The following is a 6,585-nucleotide window of genomic DNA, read 5'->3' as shown; positions in this document are numbered from 1 at the left end:
GACCCAGTGGAAGCAGTAAGAAGGATTGCCGCCGACGCAAAAGATAAAAGGGACACCATAGAAATGCAAAGGGAGGAGATCGATCGGCTAAAAGAGCGCGTGCAGGAATTGTATGATGAAATGTGCGGTCTGAAGCGCGCGGAAAGGTTTGGTGCCTTGTTGACGATGGCCGGTTGGGCGAAAGAAAGCATTAAGGACTTTATGCGATATCCGCTGTAGAGTCGTTTGAAAGACACCTAAGAATGTTAAGTATAAGGTTGTTATATTGTTAAAGATATATGCGTGTGCTGTTTGAAAGACACCTAAGAATGTTAAGTATAAGGTTGTTAAATTGTTAAAGATATATGCGTGTGCTGTTTAAAAGACACTTAAGAATGTTGAGTATAAGGTTGTTAAATTGTTAAAGATATATGCGTGTGCCGTTTATAAGATGTCTTAGAATGTTAAGTATAAGGTTGTTAAATTGTTAAAGATACTACTTTCCTTAAAGAAAGAAATAACCCTATTCTTAGATATCTTCTTAAAAAAGTAATAGTCTTTAACAACCTTATACTTAACATTCTAAGACATCTTTTAAATGACTCATATAAGATATCTTTAACAATATAGCAACCTTATCTTTAACATTCTAAGACATCTTTTAAATGACTCATATAAGATATCCTTAACAATATAACAACCTTATCTTTAACATTCTAAGACATCTTTTAAATGACTCATGCATATGTCTTTAACAATATAACAACCTTATACTTAACATTCTAAGACATCTTTTGAACGACACACGCACACATCTTTAACAATTTAACAACCTTATACTTAACATTCTGAAGTGTCTTTTAAATGACTCATGTATATATCCTTAACAATATAACAACCTTATACTCAACATTCTTAGGCGTCTTTTAAATGACTCATACGAGACATCTTTAACAATATAACAACCTTATACTTAACATTCTAAGACATCTTTTGAACGACACACGCACACATCTTTAACAATTTAACAACCTTATACTTAACATTCTGAGGTGTCTTTTAAACGCAGCTGTATGCTCCCGTAGACCTGTTTTAAAAGACACCTAAGAATGTTAACAATAAAGTTAAAAATACGTTATATTGTGGTTAAGGTACACTTAAGTATAAATGAACTGTTCAATGTGTAAAAAGGTGTTCAGCACCAAGCAAAGACTACAATACCACGTTCGTCGTGGCGTTTGCACAAAGAAACCAATTAGTAAAGTTTGTAAGGATTGTGGTAAAGAATTCAGTACCGTTCAAAAGATGCGACAACATCAAGACAAACGCATTTGTGGGCTTTGCAAGGGCTGTAATAAGGAATTTCCTAACACCTCCGAGCACCTGAAAAGGGGCGTCTGTGAACAAAGCAGACAGTGTAGTTTCTGTAATAAGATACTAAGCAGTCGTCAACGTTTACAAACGCATCGGAAAACACATGAAGTCAACTATCGATTTCTCTTTGGGGCGTATGACCTAGAAGGCGTGGATTGCTACCAATGTGCGGATTTGATGTGTCGCTGCCCGCATAAAGAGGATTACTTAAGGAATCGCATAGATTACCATAAGAAGATAGTCCGTACTTTCCCCTCTTTTGAACGCGCCGAAGGCGTTCCGTGGACTAAAAGGGAGTATTGGAGGCAAGAGTGCGACCGTTGTGGTTGCATCAGAGAAGAGGAACATATCTTCAACTGCCTCGACAAATAAACGTCCTTAACAATATAACAACCTTATACTCAACATTCTGAGACCCTTTTAGAATGGGGTTTGCGCAAAGAGTCTCAAATCCCATTCTTATTTTTATTTATTATTATTAAGAATAATGAATTAAGGATGTTTAATAATAATAAATAAAAATAAGGACCCCCTTTAAAGGTATATGCTAGCCTACGCAGCAGCCTTCTTAGGAGGATTCCTAATCACCCTTTCAATATATGGACTGTATTACGTGCGAACTACCAGCCGACTGCATTACGCCCACTCCGCGTAAAAAATACACCTGCCTTCATTGCGGCAAGGTATTCCTTGAAGGATCCTTTGTGGGGCATTGGTGCTCGGCGGAGCAGCGGACTTTAGCAGACATTACGAATGCAGAGGACTCTCAGGCTCCCAATTAACCACGTCAAATACCCACCTGCCATCCTTTTTACCATGACTCATAACATGGGTAACATCCTGCCCTTCGATGGCGTACCTTATCCTATCGGGCGCCCAAAGGGTGTATGTTCTTTTTTTATTCTTTAAGACCAAGCGCAGGCGGTCTAAATCCTCGAAGACCACGTAATTCTTTATCTCGTAGATTTCCCCCACCTGCAAATCCCTCCAGTGCGTTTGTATAAACTTTAACTCGTTAAATTTATCCTTGTCCATATATTCTATGAAATATCTTTAAGTGTGTTGCCAAAGTCTCCGAGGTTTTAAAGACCTTACAACACCACCTGCAGGGAATTCGTAGGTGTTCAGCATACGCAGTGATCTCCCTGCAAATGACATCGTAGTCGCTGCTTATGAGCACCTTATAGCCGTTTTCTTCATACCTCTGTAAGAGCAGTTGCTGATCCTCAGATAACCTGCCATTGCCTTTTGGGGTCTTTAGCTCTATGCAGAATCCACAGTAATGTGTGTGCGCATTCAAGATCATTAAGTCGGGTTGACCGCGTTGATATCCTTTCTGCCAGCACTTTATACGTTTGCCGTCTGAATCCTGCAGTTCACCTAGACCGGGTGCTATGAGCATTTGGGGGTAAAACTTGCGGATGTAATCAACGACTTTCTTATGTAGGTCGAATTCATTTTCTATTTTGAATACCAACTTGTTTGGACCGTCAAACCGCCTTTCATACTTACCTGTTTTCCTTAGCGCGGGTAGGACTTCTTCGAAGACCCAATCGCGAAACTTAACGGCTTGGGGTAACTTAGAGCTAAATATCAGTTCATACAAACCTGGCTCAGATATGAACACAGAATGTGGGTGTATAGAAGCGCCCTGTTTTAGGGCCCTTCCTAACTCACTCGACCTTTTCTGGTATTTCTCAGAAACGTGCTCCCTGATTGCGTTTCTCGTTTTTTCATATCCTAATGCAGCTGCCACCTCTTTTCCCTTAAAGTACAAAGTTTCGCCTTGCACTATGCATTGCAGTTTCGTACCGTTGTTTTCAAATATTTGCAGCATTGTATATCTAAGAAATATTTTAACCTTAATATGCAACACTTTTAAGTTGGTTCATTTCCACGCTCAGTTGCGCGTCTGAGACGACGAAGACGTAGCAGTTTATCTTGTCGCTGTCGCCGGCACTGGCGTTTTTGGTGCGCTTGATCTCCAATGTTATACCATCCTGCGTATTTACTAGACGTAAACCCTGGCCATGTAGGTCTTCGTCGTTAATGGTGCGCATATCGATCCATAACGCATACTTATCATTAAAGAATTCCTCGGGGCTAATTTGGTCGCCAAACTTACGCATTGCCTCCCTGTAGACGTCTGCGGGCTTTATTCCCTGGGAGTAGACCTTGTTTGGAACGCCGTTGATATTCACGCCGACGTTAGTAATGTTGGGGTTGTGGAACGCTTCGGAGTCGCGCTTACCGGCTTCGTAGGGTTTGGCAAACACCAGCATTAACCCCGTGAGACTTCTTCGCGGGAGGTTAATGCTTTGGTTGATAACCTCATCCGTCTTATCCAGGAAGCTGAACGTCTTATACATCACTACGTGGTCGTATAAGAATGCCTTCCCGGAGCTGTATTCCATGCCAGCGCTACGGGCCAGCTCTTCGCTGTACACGGTTTCGTACTGTAGCTCTAAGTTGGTGATAGAATAGGGATCAACAGTCCCGCTAATTGCGCTGTCCATTCCTCCAATGACGTTCGTAGTGTCCGCCAAGGTTACTTCAAACTGTAACTCGGATAACTGTCTGGGGTAGTACACGCCATGGTTCGTAATTACTTCAAAGTCCAAAGGGATAACGTATTTGGTACCGTACGCAGTTACTACCCTTGTTGCGTCTGCTACTGCGGTTGCTCCGCTGGAGTCAGTAGGCGCCGGGTTGGTGTCGCTGCGAAGCTTACGAAGGATAACGCTTCCGATTCCCTGCTCTATCTTTTGTGCACGGTCAAAGGCCGTCAACCATAAATCTTTGTACGTGGTGTACAGGTCGTACCTATTTAAGTCTAAGAGGGATTCCCCGGCAAACTTGATTCTCATCTTAGAGACGAGGTTCCTACCCACGTTATTGACGGTATAGCGCTTGTCCTTGGTGCTTGGTTGTATTGCTAGGTCAAACCTTAACGCCAGGGTGCCAGGAACCAATACTAGGTTATCCGTTAGGCGGGGAACGCCCACATACAGCGTTTCTCCAGGCTTTGCGCTGCTGGGCGTGAATGTGACCCGATGAAAGGTGCGTTCTGCTTTCAGTCCGCCAACCTGCTTAGGTAATACGTTGGGATTTAACTTTGAGCTTATCATATATAATGGAAGTAGAAGGAACGGATTTTGATCCCCTTACCGAAGAAGGTCAAGTAGACATTAACGACGAAGAATACGAGTCTTTACTTCCTAATGACAACGTAGACGGACGAGGTCTCTTTGAGAAATTGCTGAACAAGTATGGCGTCAGGGCCCGCGATGCTATGCGTTCCTTAAGAGATAAATTCAAGTCTAAGAACCCCCACACGCCCATTCCAGAATACTTACAAATGGAATCCCTTGGCGTGCGGTCGGACTTAATAGCGGACCTCATCAAGGACCTAAGGGAGCGATACCCAAGCCTAAACCTGGCTCTTTTGGACTTCCAAATAGGAGACAAAGGGCAGGTTCAAGTTAGAGAATCGGGTAGGGAAAAATGGCACAACCTGTATCAAAGGAAGAATTCCCACCTGCTTAACAACCAGCTTCCAAAAGGAGTCACAAATGCGCTGGGAGCGCCCAACTTGACGATGCTAAGCACTTTGACAGAAAAGGAAACAGAAGCTGCTCAAAGGGCATTCCGTAGAGGTCTTTCGAACCCTGGCTACAAAGATGCCCTCAGATCCGCAATCAGACTGCAAGAGGAGCGTCGAGAAAGACTTAGCCAATTGGGGAGCGACGAGACTGCTGAAAAGGAAGCACTTAAGAAGGAAATACAGGAAAATAACATAACCATCGATGACCTTACGCGACAACTCGACTACGTAACCAAGAAAGAAGGCGGTCTTACTAGTCGCTTCGAAGCCGTCCAAGAAGAAAACCAAGCATTGCATGAACGTATAGAAGAATTGGAAGACGAATTCATTAAACAAAATGAACTAACTACTAAAAGCCATGCAGACGAAATCGTAGACTTTAGGAATAGACTTTCTAAGGCGTTGGACGAAAAAAGCGACGCAAGGAATCAGCTAAGGGCTGCTTTGAATGAAGCGGCGGGAAAAGACACGGAACTACAGCGCTTAGGACAAGAATTAATGGAGTCTGTTGACAGAGAAAGGCAATTGATGGTGGACAAGGCAGTGGCGGAGGAACAAATACGGCAACTTCGACAGGCCGTCGAAGACTTGGAGTACGAAATAGATCGACAGCGAGTAATAATCGAAGATCAAACTCGCCCTGAAGAAGAAAGGGAGGCAGCCCAAAAGGAAGTAGAAACCCTTCAGGAAAGACTGGCGGAATTACAAACGCAAATAGAAGGTAAGGAAAGGGAGCTGGGGCTTACCACCAAGGAAAAGATAAAAAGAGCCCTTTTGAAATATGGCGTTCCGCTGGCGTTCGCAGTTGCTATTTCGAGCGTAGTAGGAGTTATCCTATCCGCGCTTAAGGCTACGGGCGCTGGCGTAAAGAAATTAGGCAGTGGACTAACGGACTTGGGAAAAAAGATGGCAGCCGGTCTTCCTGGGCTGCCGGGTTCGGTTGTTTCCTTGGCGCTTAGGGCCGGCGGAGAACTGTTGAAGTTCGTGGGGAATAACATTTGGATCCTCGTAGTAGCTATTGGAGTGGTACTCCTGAAGAAGATGAGGGGTTGATCTTATCTGGGTACGTTACTGGGGGCTTATCGTCGTCGGGCGCCCGAGGCGTCCTCGACTGGGGATAAGTAAAGATAGTATTCGCACCGCCTTGATAATGCGGAACTAGCGGTATGGCGGTCATGGTGCTAATAGGCTTATGATTCCAAATAGCATCCGGCGTAGGTTCGGTTGCCTTACCCGCAGCATTCATTCGGGCAATGCTGGGCTCGGCGCCGGAGGCAGTGGCATCGCTGGGGCGAATCTGAAGCTTCGCATATTGACAATTGGCTATCATGTGAAAAGTTAATGGTACTAGGTCTTCGAAGCTATATAGGTTAATCTCAGATGAAAAATGGGTTGGGTGCCTATTATTATTTTTCGTCCTGTAAGGCAACAATGGGGTGTTGGTCTCGTCAACAATCCTAAATCCAATATTACATGAATACCGCTCCGACATACTAATAGTGCATACGATTAATCCTAGCCCCCCAACATCCACCCACAGTCCGGTGTCGTACCACTCGTCGCCCGTGTAGTCCTTTTCCTCTAGGTAATGAAGAAACCAGTCCTCTTTCGTGTGTGGGTTCATATAT

This window comes from Actinia tenebrosa, unplaced genomic scaffold (genome assembly GCF_029948245.1).
Source record: "Actinia tenebrosa isolate PJP-AT-01 unplaced genomic scaffold, QUT_ActTen_1.0 PGA_scaffold0__85_contigs__length_37466705, whole genome shotgun sequence".
NCBI classification, from domain to species: Eukaryota; Metazoa; Cnidaria; class Anthozoa; order Actiniaria; family Actiniidae; genus Actinia; species Actinia tenebrosa.
This window is presented reverse-complemented; position numbering follows the sequence as displayed.